We start from the raw sequence: 20253 nt of genomic DNA on the forward strand, positions 1-20253 counted from the left end.
TCCCATGTAGCTAGTCATTCCTTTGACCAATATTTGGACAAGATGTGGACACACATCATTGGCTGCTGCAAAGATGAGCCATGATCAGAACTCTCTCTGCCTCCAAGGAACAAGCCCACCATACACTTATGCTCTGGTCCCAGAAGCTCATGAATACAACTGAATTATAAAACAAACTTACTGAGAACAATAGCCAACAGTGATAGCAGCCGATCAAGGAGATGTAAATCTGGAGAGTCATATGACCAGACACCTGCTACAGTGAGACACAACCTGTCCAAAATGTTGGATTTGTACTGATCACTGTTCCTACAGACTTCCAGAGCTCTTGGATAATCATAATTGGAGATATACCTATTTCCTAGAACTGGAAGGGACCCTGAAACGTCATCAAGTCCAGCCCCCTGCCTTCACTAGGAGGACCAAGTACTGATTTTTGCCCCAGCTCCCTAAGTGGCCCCCTCAAGGATTGAGCTCAGAACCCTGGGTTTAGCAGGCCAATGCTCAAACCACTGAGCTATCCCTTCTCCCTTGAGAATGAGCCTCAGAAGAGGAGAGAGGGGTAGAAAGAAGAATGTGAGTGGCCGAAAACTCCTGGTGATATCAAAACCCAAAGAATGTCCAGCAGGTCTATACAGAGGCCATTTTGCATACTAAGAGATCCCTTTTTCTCCTTCTCAGTAGCAGCCTCCTGAACATACCCCAAAGAGCTAACTCTTTCACTGACACAAAGTGCCTGTCTTCCACAGTAGAACCCAGTACCCTGCTGTGAGGAGCTTTTATCTTGGGACACAGAAGATCATCCCCCTCGGGTTTGTCAGAACACTTCTCCCTGCCTTAGTGCTGCTCTCTCGGAACTTTTTATAAAAGTTGAGTACCGCTGTAGCATCCTTCTGACTAGCAACTCTTCTGAGGAAAAAAATAACCACTGAGAGGTGGCTCAGACTCATGGAAGTGTGTTTAAAAAAGAAATCTAGCATGTAATAGATCTTTGCTTATGTCAAAAGGAGAGCTCTAATCCCACTAATATTTCACTCACTAAGGTTAAAGGCTACACACCAGTGGGTTTGACTGACTTGCCATAAAAAATTCCCAGTAAAATGGTTTTTTCCCTAAATCATTTCTGTGGATTAGTCTTATACCTGTGGTGTTTATTTCCTTTGAAGATGTGCTATGGTAGTTATCTCTGAAATTTATTATCAAGGTTGCTTACTCACTCTAGAGTAGGTCTCTTTTTGATTGCTTCCGAGTTGTCTAGGTAAGAATATTTCCCCAGGAATAACCGTACCCATAATGTTTCATTATTTCCAATTGTGACTAGGGACAAACCTGAGCTGCAAAGTTTTCATGAGATAGTGGGTGTTTAGAAATGGATTTTGATTGGCACCTGTCTGTCCTTCTGGCTCAAAGCAGGAACAGAGATGTGGGAAATTGATCCAAAAAAACGTAACTGAACTTTAAACTCACAAACAGAGTTTCTGGTTTAGTTGAGTTTGTTCTGAGTGAGATTTGAGTCTCTTCATACTTTATCCAACCCAGTTTGGTTTTTATGGGCCATATTCTGCTGCTCTTACACACCCTGAGTGGAAAAGTTCTATATGAAGAGTCCTATTGAAATCAGGGGGACTACATATGGAGTATGAGATATTAGTCAGCATGACTAAAAGGTGGCAGAATTTGGCTTCATGTTCTTATACTTATACCTATGGGCATTCAACCCATAACATGAAACCATGATAAACAGGAATATTTTTCCAGTTTCGGGAAAAAAGAAAACTCCTTGTCAGTTATCCATAACAAGAATCCAATCCAAACTAAGCCACTTGAAAGGTTCTGAAATATTCACTCATCTTTCCTACTTTTCACTTCCATGCATCTCTGAACTTCTCAGTTGCAGATGGTGTTGGAATCTGAAGTGGTGAAATACACACAAGGCTGTTCTTTGAGGGCCTACTGTCCTAGTGGAGAGCAGGAATTACAGGAAAGCACTCGAGAACCTGCAGTATCGAAACAGATCTTTGGCCACCTAGTATTCCTTGGTTTTCATTAAGCTGCACACTTTAGCTGGCCATACTGGACAGCATGGATAGACCCAAATCTTCCTGCTCCAAAAGCACAAGAGTTAAAGAAGTCCTTGAGTTAAAGAGGGATTTTCATTAGGTTTAGCAGTTAGGGACTATGACACACAGCTGGGCCGTTCTTATTCTCTCTCTAGTAGAGAGGAGTTCTGCACTATCCAGTTCATGGTTAACTCCTTCCCACAAAGCAGAATTTGAGTGTGCTGCAGTGTAGATCACTGATAAACACAATTCCTCCTCTTACAGATGGAGTTGTGATGATTCATTGCCAAGAATAAGGCTTTCGAGAGCCATGCTGAGAGGCAGAATTAGTTATTTGGGAAGTATTGAGCTAGATACAGTCTGGAGTTCACTCAGCTGGTTTTGAGGTATATAGCTTCCCCTTTCTTCTTTGGCGGGGAAGTAGGAACCCCAGATAGAATAGGAACTAAGAGAGACTAATGAGGGAGAATAACTCCTTCAGAGTCTTTAAAGGAACTGGAACTCCTACAGCCCTCTGCTCTGTGCTTGTGTGAACCACATTTTTGTTTGTGTGAAAGCTGTATTTCCCTTGACTGAGAAAACACTGCCATCCAACTGCCACTTTTCCAATTTGTTCCCTTCCCCCCTCACAATGACTCCCTCTCTGGGACATCATGGACTCCAATATATACCCCCTTTGAATGAAATAACGCAACAACAATGGGAGGTGAACCTGAGCCACATAGTTCATTACAAGTTTCTGATCTAAACAGGGGCTCTTCAGATCTCAGGTTTTGGTCTGGGCCTGACCATCCTGCACCATAAAACTGCAGAGACAAAAGCATAGTTTGGAAATGTTTAATAGTTGGGAAAAGTTCTCTTTTGATTTGCCCCAAACTGCATATATTCCCTGTGTCAAAATCACTTCTTGTAGGAAGTAGAGAAGTTAAAAGAAAAAATATACTGTATAATGATACACCTACACACAGACACACTCACAAAAGCCAGCTCATTCCTTGTATCAGTGAAAACCTGCTTCCAATAAACATGTATTTGTGACACGTAACTATTAGGAAAGCTACATGTTGAAAACAAGATGTCAAAGGGATGTGTCCGTTTTCAGGTCACCCACGCATACAAGGAGGAAGCATATAATTAAGTCTTTAAAGAAACCCACACTTGCAGTCTGACATCACATGATAGCAATTGTAAAATGCTTGAGCTACAGTACCTCATGGTGCCACCTCCTCTCTTCCATAACGTCAAGAGGAATGTTGCACTGTAAACTAAAACCTTTGCATTGTCTGTTTCCCACCTCCCTTCCCTTGCTTAACATTGTTTGCTTTCCTTGTGTTTCAGCTCAGAAATATTGAAGAGTTCCTAATATAACGAGTGCCTCTTATATGAATTCCCAGAGCATATGAAACATGTGTTATTGAAACCTATTTTTTCCTTGATCAGTGCGGTGAGACAGAAGTGGCAAAAGCCTAATTTTGCATCTTGACAGTCATTCACTGAGGCTGTATTATTTTAGTCTATAAGGTCATGATGCCTTTCTGGAAGATATGCTTTAGTGAAACACCAGTTATTGGGCTCATTACAGGACTAACTAGATGAAATTGTAAGGCTTATGTTATACAGAAGATCAGACTAGATGATTTAATCGTCTCTTCTGCCCTTAAAATGTATGTATCTATGACAAGTGGATTATCCCATCCATAGGGTGACTGGGAAGTGGTTAATTACCTGTTGAGTTCAGGGATTTGCAAGATAACAGAGCTGGGCTGGGCCAGCTGTGGGGAACTTATTTTCACACAGACACAGATGAGCAATATGCTTTGGGGTGATCAGACCTCAGGATCAGGGAAAAAGATCTAGACCAGGGATCGACAACCTTTGGCACGCGGCTCCTCAGGGAAATCTGCTGGCAGGCCAGGCTGGTTTGTTTACCTGCAGCGTGCATGGGTTTGGCTGATCACAGCTCCCACTGGCTGCAGTTTGCTGTTCCAGGCCAATGGGGGCTATGGGAAGTGGCAGCCAGCACATCCCTCGGCCCGCGCTGCTTCCTGCAGCCCCCATTGGCCTGGAATGGCGAACCGCGGCCAGCGGGAGCTGCAGTCGTTCGAACCTGTGGATGCTGCAGGTAAACAAACCAGTCCGGTCTGCCAGCGGATTTCCCTGATGGGCTGCGTGCCAAAGGTTGCCGATCCCTGCTCTAGAGAGATCTTCTACCTGAGTGGAAAAGTAGATTGGCTTTTGTCTTGCAACTTGGCTAAATTAAACCATATTTTACACCATGATATATCTTTGGCCCTTAAAGGGGTAGGGAATTATTGAGCTTTGGTTTTGTGTTTGATGGTAAAGCACAGCACAAAGATATATTGAACACTACCTTTGGGTACAGGCTCTTTTCTTGATCACAAGTAGAACTGACTGGAGGACAATTCAGTTTTGTGATAACTTTCGAGTCTTCAAAATCTGTTTTGGTTCTGCATTTGGAGTGAAGACCACCCCTTTCAAACATTTTCTTAAGTGGAATTGTGACAAAACATACATTTTTGGATTTTAAAAGGTCAGGTTTTCAGTTGCGGCAAGGGGAGTCTGTCTCTCTCTTAACCAAGGAGATCTGGATCTCAGAAAGCTGCCCATTGAAGACTTTTTGTTGAAGTTGATACATTTCCACAAAGCATTTCAGCTTTGATGAAACAGCATCTTTCGAAAAAAAATTCATTTAGTCAAAAATGTTCCAACCAGCTCTACTCCTGAGGGTTTATAATTATTCTAAGATGCTTAATGAATAATCAGAAAAACTTCTTCACTCCTGGTGTCTGCCTATATCAGATTGTGGGAGTGCTGAAATGCTATCAGTAAACCATATTTACAATCTCAACTGAAAACCAGGTGGCATGTGTCTACAACTCCCATTGGTGATCTCAGTGGTAGCCAGCTAGGCATCCTTTCACTGTGGGAGGAAACAGAATATGGGTGGCATGACCACCATCTTGAGCAACACTGGGGTTGAACTATGGCCCTACAGAGCTAAAAAAACATAAGCTGTTACAGCTTGAGCTAAAGCTTTCTGTCATCTATGGATCGGGCACAGACTCACCAGTGGGTTACACAGAATCTCTCTCCAGGGCTGATTGGCCTTCAAAGAAGTGACTGCCATCCAGTTCACTGCCCTCAGAGACCTGAAGTGTGCAGCCCACATCCAGCCTTGGGGAAGCAGCCATCAGATTTTACTGTGTTCCAAGCTTTGAGGACCGATAGAGCAGAGTTCTCCAGATCGGATCACTCATGGACAAGCTGTTTGGCAACCCTTAAGAGCAAGGGAGCTGACTGGCACACCTCGAAGGCTCCAGGATTGTGATTCAGAGCTGGGAGCTCTAGATCTGTGGTCCCCAAACTTTTAAGGGTCACAGCCCCTGTTTGCACCCGCCCCTGCTGCCCCCCAAGCTGGGTCAGGAGTGTGGCCACAGCTCCTGGGGGGAGGTGGGATGCAGAGAGAGCAAGGGGGCCAAGGCTGGGGGGTGCAGCTGGTGGTGAGTCTGGTGCCGGGAGCAAGGCCAGAGCAGGGAATGGAACCGCAGCCGGGGGTTGAGGCTGGAGGCAGGAGCGGAGCTGCAGCTGGGCTGCAGTGGGGGCTGGTGGCTGGGTGTGGCTCCGCCCGTGCCCCCAGCCTCAGCCCTGGGCCAGTAATGCAGCCACTGTCAGGGGTTGAGGGTGGGGGTGGGGATGGGACTGGGGATGGGGCCACAGTGGACGCTGGGGCCAGCAGCGAGGTGCAGAGCCGAGCTGAGGCTGGGGATGGGGCTAGGTACAGGGTCAGGAACCAAGGCCATGGCTGGGGGTAGGGCCAAAGCAGGGCTGGGGGCTGGGTGGTGCTCCCTCACTGGCCCCCATGGGGGCTGGCCCACCCTGAATGTTCCTCCACACTCCCCACAGTTTGGGGACCTCTGCTCTAGAGACTTCTCCTCAAAGCCTACTGAAGTCTAATACAGACATCTTATGTACACTGCAGGGTCTTCTGGGCATCTATGTAGTTTTGTCCAAATTCTGCATGCTTTCTCTCCCCCATCCACTTTAACCAGGATCCTACCAACCACAACTTGGTGGTGGAAGTTCACCTTCCATTGCCATCACAGGGGAAGGTGGGTGTAATCTCCTAGACTGCCATCCCTCAGCACCAGCCTGGGATAACCCATTTTAGCCAACGGCACTGTATACAGACATTCAAAGATTACTGTAAAAGTCACCCACTGATACAAAACAGATACTCAAAAGAATCTGCAATTACTACCTCCCCATGCACCTGCATTTCATCTTTATTTTACCTGACAAAATGTTCTTAACTGGTCTAATTTAGATTGACAGCACATGGGCTGCAATTCTTCACAGACAGGAAAATAAATGAACACACATTTATTTATGTATAATAAGCAATACGAGCACCTTGTCGCAATACGAACATGTCAGAATTCTGAAAATAGGACAGCTTTGTCTTGGGGGACAGCCAAAACCTTCAAACTAGAAGCCAGGCCTTCAAGGCTTTGAATACTGCACTCTGGATCTCCAAATCTCTGCAACATGGGTTGTTCAAAGCCTGCTGGCCAGCTCCCTGGATTGCAGTGAAGACTGGCTCTAGAGAAGAGTCCTGCTCTCCCAGTTTTCAAAGCCCAGAGCGCAGGGGGGAAAAAAAATGACAGCAAGCTGCTGGTGGAAGCAACTCTATGTGTTAAGTCCTTGAAGCCCATAGTGTAGTGAGGTGGATGTCAACTGTTTTTTCCCGAGGAGCAAGTTCTGCTTTCCCTAAGTCTGGACGGTTGGCCACACCTGATGGTAGGCTGCACTCTGGATCCAAAAAGACCAGCACAAAGTGAGGGGGAGACCAGCTGATGCATAAGGCCAACCAAAACTGGAGAAGAAACTTCTATTGGGGGAAGGGAAACAAAGAAGGCAGTGAAATGGATTCAGACTGGCTTCCTCCCAGTGGGCTAGCACTGGAAGAAGCTAGATGGCTTTTCCAAAAGCAGATCATCACTGAGGACAAGTGGGGAGACATGGAGCATATATCAAAGTAAATGCAGACTTGTTGGCTTGTGAAACCAAGTGAGAAGGTCCTGGACTGCCTACGGTACTGGGTGACACAATTGGACTTTGGGTAATGGGCTGTTTTGGTTGATGGGCTTGTACTGTATACTGTTTAAGATGGTGCCAGTAGTGGAACTCATCACTTTGGAACCTGGAATGAACAGGGTTTGTGGAAGAGTTGTTTCCCCAACCATCATCTTGGTCATCCATAGAAATGCAAAGATCCTGAACAGTGTTTCAGTTGATCATCTTTATTGTGATTATAACTAGCCAGATTCTCAGCTCATGTAAATTGGTGTGGCTCCATTCAAGTCAATTGAGCTGTGCCCGATATACACCAGCTAGTATCTAGCCCCAGAGGGCCTGCTTAAATTCCTTCCTACTGCTGACTGTTTCCTCTCTCTATTTCTTCTAGCTTTTATCTCCATCAAATTCTGTCTAAACCCCAATGGAAAGTTTGAGAAACATTACACAGTCGTCACAGATTATACTGGGATGGAATCACACATTTTTCTTCACTTCTCTCCAGTTGTTCTTTAGATTGTTGGAACATTTGCATGAAAACAGGATCTTTGTTCCTTAAGGGTCCATCTGCTCCTGCTGCTTCTTTTCTCCACCTGAAGTCATAATCCTTTGTTTTTGACATGACTTTGGTTGCTGGAGAGAAATGATAGTAATGGCACAGACAGAGGATTATGGTGCGTTCAGGTGCAGGAGCAGATGGACTCTGTATAAACAAGGATGCAAATGTCCTTAGTCATAGAAAGTGAAGGAAGAGTGGGGGAGACAAGAAAATATACATGTGCTGTCTGAGTGGATCTGTGAGTGGAATGTTTTTCAAAATGCTCAGGATACATTTTCAGAGCTTGAGACCTAGTGCTGAATAACAGACATAAGACTTGCCTCCTGCTTACCAAGCTGCTGTTTTACAGCATATTCATGATTTATATTACAGTAGCACTCAGGGGCCACAAGTGAGATCAGGGCCCCTTTGTATTAGGTACTATGCATATTCCTAGTACGAGAAAGTTCCTGCCATGAAGAGCTTGCTTCGAAATAGATGAACCAGAGAGAGGCTTGCAGGAAGAGTGGTGTTTTGTTGTTTTTTTAACTAGGGAACTGAGGCACAAAGAGATTCTGTGGGGGCAGGGGAGGAGAGGGGATATTCAAGACTACCTAAAGCTTATGTCTACACTGCTTCTCAGAGCAACCCTCCTAGCCCGGGTCCACAGACTTGTGCTAGAGGGGCTGGCACTAACACGCTAAAATAGTTCTGTGGATGGTCCTGCGATGTTGTGTCTCGGATTCTCAACTCCCCATTCCCACCCCACCAGGCTTCAGAGGCTGAATTCTGGCTGAGCTGCAATGTCCCCACAGCTGTTTTAGTGCGTGAGGACAAGACCCGCTAGCACAAGTGTGTGGATTTGGGCTGTGAGGCTCACTCCCAGATGCAGTTAGACATACACAACGTGACTTATGAGCAATAGTCATTGGGACTTATTCTTCCAGTTCACTTAAGTGCTTTTTAAAATCTCACCCCAAGCTACTTGCCTAGGAAGGAAGGCTGGGATCTGTATCCGATAGCTTCTAAGGTCAGTCCAGTGCCTTGAGAATATGACCATCCTTTCTCTCTACAGTACTTCTCTCTCTCCCCATCAGTGTCTGTGCCAGGGGTGGGCAAACTTTTTGGCCTGAGGGCCACATCGGGGAACAGAAATTGTATGGCGGGCCCTGAATGCTCACAAAATTGGGGCTGGGGTGTGGGAGGGAGTGAGGGCTCTGGTTGGGGGGTGCGGGCTCTGGGGTGGGGCTGGGGATGAGGAGTTTGGGGTATAGGAGGGTGCTCTGGGCTGGGACTGAGGGATTCAGAGGGGGATCAGGGTGGCAGAAAGGGGTGCAAGTTCCAGCTGGGGGTGCGGGCTCTGGGGTGGGGTGGGGATGAGAGGTTTGGGGGGCAGGAGGGTGCTCTGGGCTGGGCTCAAGGGGTTTGGAGAGCAGGAGGGGGAATCAGGGCTGGGGCAGGGTGTTGGGACAGTCTCCGGGGTGCAGGCTCCGAATCATGCTTACCTCAAGTGGCTCCCGGAAGCAGTGGCATGTCCCTTCTCCATCTCCTAGGCATGGAGCGGTCCGTGACCCTCAGAGCGGGGCCATGCCACGGCTTCTGGGAGCCGCGTGGTGGGGCCCCCATCCTGGGGTCCCAGCTGGAGAGTCTGAGTGGAGCCAAGCTGCATGGTGGGGCCCCCAACCCGGTGCCTCAGATGGAGTGCTGGAGCGGAGCTGGCTTAAAATGGCGCGGGACGTAGTTTGCCAACCCCTGTTCTATGCTGAGGCCAGTTCTCTTCTGACACAGATCAGAAGTCGATGGAGCAGTATAGAAGCAGCTAAACTTCATTCCCAGTGCTTCAGGCTTTCCTTGCCTTTTGTCACTGATGCCAGCCGTTATGGGCAGGCACACATCTTTCTCCCCTCAGTCCTGATCTTCTTTTTATATTTATAGATGTCTTTCATTTGTTATTGCCGCGTGTTGCTTATGAACTAATTAGCCCCAGAGCAATATTTTTGACAAACACTTTTGACTTTGGTATTATCTGCTCTCAGTACAGAGGGAAGGAAGAGCCATTGCCTTCGATTTTGAAGGATGGTAGTTGTATTAATCCTGAAAGCACACAAAGGTGCTTGCTCTGTTCTAGACACTCCCTTTGGTCATGGTTACATTCTGAAATCAATGGGCCTCATTCAGCCCTGGTGTAACTGAGATGATCCCATGCCCTGCTAATTTCTCAGTGGCATTATTTTCCTGTCATATCCCCCACATTGCGACAGTAAACTCTTCTGCCTCTGTATCTCACAATCTTACATTTTTCTCATCAGTGGACCCCATGAAAGCATGTCCTTAATCCTACCCATCATCTAGCCCACCACAATTTGCTCACTTTTTCCTTAAAGCAAACAGAAGAGCAAAACTATACACACAATCAAAATAAGGAGGAAAAATTATATGAATAAAACTTGCAGCTGTAATGGACACTAGCTAGGATGAAACCCATAAGGGCTAGCATGCTTCAGGGCTTAAAATGAATTGTCAGGAATGGGTCAGGAAGAATTCTCATTCAGGAGATAGTGTTGCATAATTAGGTTTAGACCTTCCTGTGAAGCATTCAGGATTGGACAGTGTCGTAGGTAGGATACTCAGTTTATCATTAGGCAAGTCCTATGTTCCTTTTAATAGACTGTAGATTCATCTAATATATGTGGGAATACTCATCTAGTCTGTTTTGTCCTTCTGACCCCATCACCATTCCTCTATCCAAGTCTGCATCACTGGTCATATGTTCTATGGGTAAAATTCATGTTGGGAGATGACATCAGACAGCAGCTGAATTTACTTATCTACCTTCAGCACCCAATTCTCACATCCCATCATGTATGCAAAGATGAAATCTGTGCAACAGAGAATTTTGAAAAGCTGAACCAGGTGGAAAAGAGGATCTTCTTTCTTCTTCTATGCATAAATGCAGCAAAATGGTGAACTCTGGCAGTCCATCTCTGAGCATGGAGTGCGTCTGACCTGGCTACATCTTATTACACTCTGCATTACAAAGGTGTATTCACTATGCAAAGGCAAAACTAGCTTTAGAGAGAAGCCATTTATTGTTCTTTACATTTTTTAAGAGAAGAGGAGAAATGGGGGACATTGTGTAACCCTAAAGAATATAGAATAGTTAGTGTGGCAAAGCGCCGACCTTGTCTCAGTGGGTCCTGCACTTCCAAGCATATTTACACTAGCCTCAGAGGCTCACTGTGACCTTCCATGTAGCCTCTCTCTCTCTCTCTCTCTCTCTCTCTCTCTCTAGAGGCAAGGGTCACAGCCTACTGAGTCATTTTCATCATAAGCCAGCAAGGGAGGTAGGAAGAAGCAACCCTCCCTCGCACAGTCTCTGTTGTTTCACAGTCTCTGTGATTAATCAGGGAGAGTGGGGGATCCTGGGCCCTCTACTCCAGGCTCCATTCCAGGAACCCTAATAGTAGCAGCTATTGGTAGCTGCCTTTTTGAAACAGAATGAGTACAATTCCTTGGGCCATTTCCCCACAGCAGTCCCCTACTTCACTCTTACCTCAGGACCTCCTTCCTTGTGCCTGATAGGGTTTGTGCTACTCAGTTTCCCCAGCAGCACAGCTTCCTCCTACAGCTCCTGACAAGCACCCCTAACTGACTAATTAGGAGGCTTTTAATTAGTTCCAGCCAGCCCTTGACTGGCTTCAGGTGTCCCAATCAACCTAGCTGTCTCCACTGCTTTCTAGAAGGATCTTAATTGGCCCCAGGTGTCTTGAATAACCTGGAGCAACTGCCATTTGGTTACCATGGTAGCAGGGATTTGCTTAACCTGGGGCTAACATACCTGTTTCTCACTACTTTCCTATAGCCATGTGGCCTTGCCCCATCACATATCCCCCTCCCCCTCCACTCTGCTCAACACAATGGAGTTGGGCAACTTGGGACGCCAGGCAGTGTATTCGTGACAGGCCATCAGCGTTGCCATGGTGGCTTCCAGCCCTGTCCCATATGTGGAACTGGAATGGTTGTAGGGATAAGAACCACCTGGTGATCCTGGCATTCTTTTCCTTATTTTTCTGCATCCACTGGAGGGGTGCATGGTCCATCACAAGAGTAAATCGCTGGCTTAAGAGGTAATAACAGTGTCTCCATGGCCCATTTGACAGCAAGACATTCTCTCTTGACTACTGCCTGTATCTCTTGGGAGAAGCTTTCTGCTTAGGTAGAGGATTGGGTGTTCCTCTTCTCCCACCATTTGTGACAAAACAGCCCCCATCCCCACCTGAGAAGCGCCTGTTTGTAAAATAAATTCCTTGTTTCCTCTGGGACTGTGAGTACGGGGTCATTGCAGAGGGCTGTTCAAAGGTCTGGGAATGCCACCTTTGCTGCGTCGGTCCACTTCACCATGTCTGGACCTCGGGCCTTTACCAGGGGACTGTTAGGGGACTTTCTTTAGTGGCGAAGTGGAGAATAAAATGTTGGTAATACCCTACTATGCCTAGGAATGTGTGGACCTGCTTCTTCTGGGTAAGCCAGGGCCAGTTTTGAATCACTTCTAGCTTTTTCATTTGAGGTTTCACTATGCCCCTTCCTACAATAGACCCCACGTACTTAGCCTATGCTAGCCCTGTGGCACATTTAGCAGGATTAGCAGTGAGGCCAGCCCGCCTTAAGGTGCACAGTACTGCCTCAGCTTTCTCCAGGCGGGTTCCCCAATCTTGTATATGAATGATTACATCATCTAGGTATGTCTAATTCCAGAGGCTGTTCACCATTCAAGGTTGCGCAGCCATCCAATGAACTCTGGCACTAGATATCTCACAGGCTTGATATTTTCCAACTGGAAAGATATAACCTGTGAACAAGAGGCAAAGAAAAGTCAGTAGACAAGATGAAGGTGGTCAGGGAAAGTGTGGGACCGTTCCTGAATGATGGAGGCAACAGATGATGTGGAAAAAGCTGAAGTACTCAATGTCTTTTTTTTGCCTCCGTCTTCGCAGACAAGGTCAGCTCCCATACTACTGCACTGGGCAACCCGGTATGGGGAGGAGGTGAGCAGCCTTCAGTAGTGAAAGGACAGATTAAGGACTATTTAGAAAAGCTGGACGTGCACAAGTCCATGGGTCCAGAGCTAATGCATCTGATGGTGCTGAGGGAGTTGACTGATGTGATTGCAGAGCCATTGGCCATTATCTTTGAAAATTCGTGACAAGTGGGGGAGGTCCCAGACGATTGGAAAAAGGCAAATATAGTGCCCATATTTAAAAAACGGAAGAAAGAGAACCCAGGGAGCTACAGACCAGTCAGCCTCACTTCAGTCCCCGGTAAAATCATGGAGCAGGTTCTCAAGGAATCCATTTTGAAGCACTTGGAGGAGAGGAAGATGATCAGGAACAGTCAACATGGATTCGCCAAGGGCAAGTCATGCTTGACCAACCTGATTGCCTTTTCTGATGAGATAACTGGCTCTGTGGATACGGGGAAAGCAGTGGATGTGATATATCTTGACTTTAGCAAAGCTTTTGATATGGTCTCCCACAGTATTCTTGCAAGCAAGTTAAAGTAGTATGGATTGGATGAATGGACTATAAGGTGGATAGAAAGATGGCTAGATCGTCAGGCTCAACAGGTAGTGATCAATGGCTTGATGTCTAGTTGGCAGCCAGTATCAAGCAGAGTGCCCCAGGGGTCGATCCTGAGGCCAGATTTGTTCAATGTCTTTATTAATTATCTGAATGATGGGACTGATTGTACCTTCAGCAAGTTCGCAGATGACACTAAGCTGGTGGTATATATGCTGGAGGGTAGGGATAGGATCCAGAGTGACCTAGACAAATTGGAGGATTCGGCCAAAAGAAATCTGATGAGGTTCAACAAGGACAAGTGCAGAGTCCTGCACTTAGGAAGAAAGAATCCCATGCACCATTATAGGCTGGGGACCAACTGGCTAAGCAACAGTTCTGCAGAAAAGGACCTGAGAATTACAGTGGATGAGAAGCTGGATATGAGTTGCCAAGAAGGCCAACAGCATATTTGGCTGTATTAGTAGGAGCATTGCCAGCATATTGAGGGAAGTGATTATTCCACTCTATTTGACACTGGTGAGGCCACACATGGAGTATTGCATCCAGTTTTGATCCCCCCCACTACAGAAGGGATGTGGAAAAATTGGAGAGAGACCAATAGAGGGCAACAAAAATGATTGGGGGGCTGGTCACATGACTTATGAGGAGAGGCTGAGGGAACTGGGCTTATTTAGTCTTCAGAAGAGAAGAGTGAGGGGGGGATTTGATAGTAGCCTTCAACTCCCTGAAGGGAGGTTCCAAAGAGGATGGAGCTCAGCTGTTCTCAATGGTGGTAGATGACAGAACAAGAAGCAATGGTCTCAAGTTGCAGTGGGGGAGGTCTAGGTTGGATATTAGGAAACACTGTTTCACTAGGAGAGTGGTGAAGCACTGGAATGGGTTACCTAGGGAGGTGGTGGAATCTCCTTCCTTAGAGATTTTTAAGGCCCAGCTTGACAAAGCCCTGGCTGGGATGATTTAGTGGGTGTTGGTCTTGCTTTGAGCAGGGGATTGGATTAGATGACCTCCTGAGGTCTCTTCCAACCCTAATAGTCTATGATGGGCTAAACAGTTAGGGTGCTAGTCTGGGCCTTGCATGGTCAGTCATAGGCCCAGGATCCAATGAACCCAAACTGCAAGGACAGATATCACCACCAGCTACCATATCCAGACCAAGGTCATTTGTCATGACACAGGATAGTTTTGGGGTATTTTTGTTTAGGGTTTATTCTGTTGGAAGTTATTGCCAAAGGGGGTGTGAGGGACTAGGCTTCACACCTACCATTCTGGGCAACCACAATTGCAGGTTATCACTTTTATCTAGATTGCTATTCCCCTTTTCCCTCCCTTAATAAATCTTCTTTGTGTTTTTGAAGAATATCTCTGTCTTTTCTTTATTAAAGTTAAGAGGGCAGTGGAAGGAACTGACATCTCTACTTCACAGGTGATAGATACTATATGTTACCCGGGGTTCTTTCAACCTAAAGCTCTTGGTTACTTTTACTCTGTGCAAGGTGGTGTCAGGAAATAAATCAGGGGAGACATGGCTGTCCGACCGATAGATGGCTGGCACAAACAGGACAATACTAGTGCTTTCACTTAAAGCTAAACTTTACTTAGTCTCAAGCACTTACACACATCTGCAACAGGTTAGTAAAACACTCCCAGCCCTTGATAATTACTGAAGCTGAGTGTGGCTCTTGAGTGGCACAGCGGCAGCCCGTCTGCCGCTGAGGAACACAAGATGCATTCAGAGGGAGAGTCTAGTCCCAGTACCTCAAAATTTCCCCCCTTATTTTACACATTAGTAACACAATGACATGTCCTTTAAAGAAAACTTGTTAAGCAAACAGTTTCACTGGTCAAGCAAGAGGTTTTCTTCTGATTATTGATTAACCAGGTGTGTTTTTTTCCCAGAGCTGGCAGAATGTGGCAGACACATTCCTGAGGGCACATCCTGCTCTTTTAAAATGCATGTATCAGAAACTTCAACACAATTCTTATCAGGAAGGACGTGGGGTCAAGCTGCCCTTTCTGTGGCACCCCAAAATCCCTCTCCTCCTGCCTTGGTCAAGCTGAAGCTTCTGCATGGCCACTTTACGGCCAGCTGACTTGTTTGCTTTTAGTAATAACCAGTAGTAGTTTCAGGCACTTTACTGGTTTGCCAAAATCTCCCTGTACATATAGGCCAGCTCAAGTACCTGACCAGGGCCGGCTTTAGGAAGTGCGGGGCCCAATTCAAATAGTTTCGACGGAGCCCTGGCAGGGATGACTCACCCGGCGGTGCTCTGGGTCTTCGCTCTGGGTCTTCCACAGCACTGAATGACCCGCTGCCGAAATGCCGCCGAAGACCTGGAGCGAGTGAAGGACCCGCCATCAAAGTGCCGCTGAAGACCCAGAGCGCCACCGGGTGAGTAAAAATTCAAAAGGTGCCTAAGTTCGGCGCTCTTCTTTAGGGCGTGGGGCCCTCTTAGGCACAGGGCCCGATTCGGGGGAATTGGCCTAAAGCCAGCCCTGTACCTGACCTCTGTCTACTAGTTTGAACGTAACACATGTCAGTGTTGTGCCTAGTATAACAGAGGTTGGGGACCACAGGCATTATTGTAATACAAATAATAATAAAGGACATAATTTAACTACTTTTGGGCACCATTCAATAAAGGGGACACTAGGAGAGAGCTAGCAGAGGTCAAAGAGAAGGATAAGAGTGATGGGGGGCTATTGAAAGGCTAGGAATACTGGGATCATAGTTGAAGGAGAAAAGCTGCAGTCAACAACCACAGGAGACCTAAGCTTTTTGAATTAACAATGCCCGGGAATTCATGGAACTTGTCAAAAAATAAAGGAAATACAAATTGAAAAAAGGTGAAGATTTAGTCTAACTGAGCTGGCTCTGGGATTCAGCAAAGCCGTTTAAGCAAGTGTGTAGCTCCACTGATTTTTAATGGGACATGTTAAAGTTAAATGTACTTAAGTGCTCTGCTGAATCAGCACCTTAATGTAATGTAGTAGGTGATAAATTGTGGAGCACCCTCTGCAGGGCACCAATTGAATTGCTGTTATCGGCATGTCTAGGAACAAATTAGGTGGATACTTGGCTACAAACATTAAAGTTCTTGGTGGTTCTCCTCAGGCTTCCTCTTGGCCTGTATTATTTCTACTTTTCTTGTTGCAGAGGAAAATGGTCATGCCGGGTTCCTCTTCCATTACTTCGCCATAGTAGATACCACTCGTAAAATAAATAACTCTAGTTTGAGTCGGAACATTCAATCTGATGTTCTCTTTAAAAGAATATTTCAGCCTTTTCTGGAAAATATTCACTGAAATAGAACAGAAAAAAAAAGCATTAAAAAACCACCCTCTTCTGGCAAAAGTTCTGACTATTATGTGTCTGTTAAAGTGCTCTTTTCCCTGATGGTATAACACTACAGAACATGGCTCTTCAATGGTATGCTTCTCTTCCACATGCTTTAGAAAAATCTGTCTCTGGAGGATTTGACGTCTGTCACGCTTTGGGGGTTTGAAGCAAGAATGTACAAAAGTTTCCATATCTGAAATTATTGGCTAACTTTTTGTGTTTTGTTTCTTAAAATGCTAATGTCTTTATTCAGTGCAATGGAATGAAAGTGTTGAAAAATCCAGCAGGACTCTCTGCATAGTGAAGATCCCACTGCGGGGCACAGTAGAAAAGAGGGAAAATAGAGTACTGTAAAGAAGACTAAAGGAAGCTTGTTTTACCAACTGAGCCAACACAAAATCCCCTCTGTGTCTCACCAAAGAAAACAGGTGGTAAAAAAAGGGAAGTGAATATGATAGAGATGTTGCTCTGAAAGACCAAATAAGTTCTCTTACTTGCTTATTTATTAAACAAACAGTAATCTCTGTCTCCCAAGAAATCAGACACTAGAGGTAACAATTTTCCATCTTCCTGGAAAAGTTTCCCCTCCCATTCCCTGCTCTTTAGCTTTATCTAATTAATTATTCCAAATACTAGGGACAAAGGGTAAAATTTTCAAAAGTAGTTAAGTGACTTAGGCTCCTAAATCCCATTTTTCAAAAGTAATTCAGGCACGTAAGGCTAGATTAGCACTTAGGCATTGCAATGCCTAACTCCTAGGAGCCTGGCTGCCTAGTGAATTCTCAGCCCAGAGTTAGCACCTAAGAAAAGGATTCTCAAAACCAGCAAGCTGAGCAGGAAGTTGCCTAAACTAGCCAGGAGTGAAATGCAGAGGAAAGGGGCTGGGTTTAGTCCCAGATCCTCAAAGGTATTTAGCATCCGACGAAGTGGGTATTCACCCACAAAAGCTCATGCTGCAAAATGTCTGTTAGTCTATAAGGTGCCACAGGATTCTTTGCTGCTTTTAAAGGTATTTAGGCACCTAACTTCTATTGATCTGGATCTTAGGCACCTGACTGATGGGCTGGAGACAGGGTACCTGTCTCCACTTAGGGTTTTCAGCTGTGAACCCTCTCCTGGAGTTAAGCACCTAAACCAGCTCAGTCCTTTCTCATAAGAAAACACAAGAGCAGTGCATGACAGAGTAACCTGTAGTCCATTGGTTTAGGCATGCGTCTGGGACACGGGAGAGCTAGATTCAAATCCCTGCTCTCCCTGACTTGAACCCAGGTCTTCCATAGTTCAGGTGAGTGCACTAACCACTTGGATACTGGGTATTTTGGGGTAGAACTTTCCAGGTCTCCCCTATTGAAGTTGTTCAACTTTATATAAACAATTAAATATTCATTAGGACAGAAAACAAGAGAGTGACTCTATAGCCTGCTTGTGAGGGCACTCAGCTAGAATGTGTGTGTCACGACCAGGATGTGGGTGATCTGACCTAGTGCTCAGAGAAGGAGTCAGACTGGGTCAGATACCAGGAGATCAGAGTCTGAGACAGGCCAGAGGGCAAACTGAGTGCCAGGTGCCAAGTGGCAGGCAGGGTCAGGTTACCAGGAGATCAGAGTCAGGTAGCTGGAGCAGGTAGCGCAAGAGAAGCAGCCCTAAGTAGGGGAAGCCCAGTTGCTTGGACAACTTCCTGTTCCTGTGCTTGGTTTAAATAAAAGCAGGGAACCAATCAGACCCCAGTGTTCTGCCAATCAGATTCCAGGACTGGCGTCTGCTGTCAAGAGTTGAGTTTCCAGTTCTAGTGACCGTTAGCAGGCCACAGGGCTGGCAGGTTGGAACTTAATAGCACCTAAGAACCTTGTGGGCTGGCATTGAGATCTGAAGTCCTGACAATGTGAGAATAAAAACATATCCTCCATGTTGACATGTAAAATCTCAGAGGACACTTAGGGAAGGTCTACACTGCAATGAAAGACCCATGGCATGGCTGAACGTACCCTGGGCTCAGGAACCCCATGAAGGGCATGGGTGTCAGTGTCTGGTCTCCAGCCCAGGAGTGATCATTTACACTGCAATTTTTAGCCCCACAACCCAAGCCCCGTAAGCCTGAGTCAATTGCCCTGGGCTCTGAGACTTAGTGCCGTGGGTTACTTATTGCAGTGAAGACATATCCTGAGGACCATTGGGCCTGATGCTGTGAGGTGTCAGCATGCCCTCCCAGCATCAGGGAACAGCAAGTACAGTAACGCAGAAAGGAATAAAGGTATTTGAACCTAGATCCTCAAAGGTATTTAGGCACCTAACTCCCATGGATTTCAGGAGGTGGGTTTTAGTGCTTGATCCTGCTTGTGTTTAAGTTAATGGCAAAAGTCCTATTGACTTCAGTAGAACAGGATCTGGCTGTTCATGGGTAAAGTATGACCCAATGAAAGATAAAGCAGGTTCTTGAGAGATGGCAGAGCAAATAAACTTCTCTCTCCAAAGGTGTTCTCTTTAACAAATTTTCAATAAAGCATCAAATAATTGGTCCAACTATACCAATCTGCTACCTCCGACTGTAGCCCAGAAGATGCACTTTCCACCTGCTTCCATAAAGGATCAGGTCAATGGTGCTTTAATGGGGACTAGTTAGGAGATGGAAATGATCAATTTGTGCTTTTGAACAGAAAATGTGATTATCATTTTCATTATAATTTTTCTTAACACACAGGTGATGAGACATTAAGTTAAACTGAAAGGAAGCACATTTAAAAACTGATTAAAGGAAACAATTTTTCATGCTACAGATCCTATGAAACTCGTTGCCACAATATATTATTGAGACTAAGAGCTTACCAAGGCAATGTTACTTAATTGATAGAGCTCTGGACTAGAATTTGGGACCCTTGGTTTCTATTCCCAGCTCTGCCACTGGATTGAAAGATGGCCTTGGGCAAGTCACTTCACCTCCCCCGGGTCTCAGTTTCCTCATATGTAAAATGGGATAATGTTGTTGACCTCTTTTGCAAAGTGTTTTGATATCTGTGGCTGAGAAGCACTAGGTTGGATATTTATATGGGTTGTCAGAATATCCAGAATTAGAATAGTAAAGATTACAAAGGTGTTTTGGAAGGGGTATAAACTCTTCTGCTTCAGGGCATAAGCCTACCTATTATCAAAACAAGTTAGGAAGAAGCTGTCGCTGGGGGCAGGTTATCCCTCAACTGTCTACTGCAATGTTTCTTATACTTTCATCTATAGCAGCTGATGCTGACCACTGCTGGAGACATGCTATTGCAGTAGAGCCAGTATGGCAATTCCTCTGTTATTACCTTTAGTTTGTGTAACTGTAGAGAGCAGAGGAGGGGAGAAGAAGTGATCAGTATGTCCCAGGGCTGGACAGGGTTTGCAGCAGATTAGCAAACAAATTGAACCTGGTCTGTTGCTGCATACTATGATTCTCCCAAGGATGTTACATTAACTGAGCAATGACATTCTCAGCACCTCCTGCATGTTTGCAGGTTAGGGCTGAAATCTGACAGAGAATTGAAGGAAATCTGGTGTATGTATTATTTAAAAAGGTAAAATGAGTTACCAACATCTAGTTTGACTCCGTTCAAGTACAGCAGTGGAGTCGGTTAGTGGGGAAGGGACTGTGCCATGCTTAGCGGAAAGTGG

This window comes from Mauremys mutica, chromosome 6, assembly GCF_020497125.1.
Source record: "Mauremys mutica isolate MM-2020 ecotype Southern chromosome 6, ASM2049712v1, whole genome shotgun sequence".
NCBI lineage: Eukaryota > Metazoa > Chordata > Testudines > Geoemydidae > Mauremys > Mauremys mutica.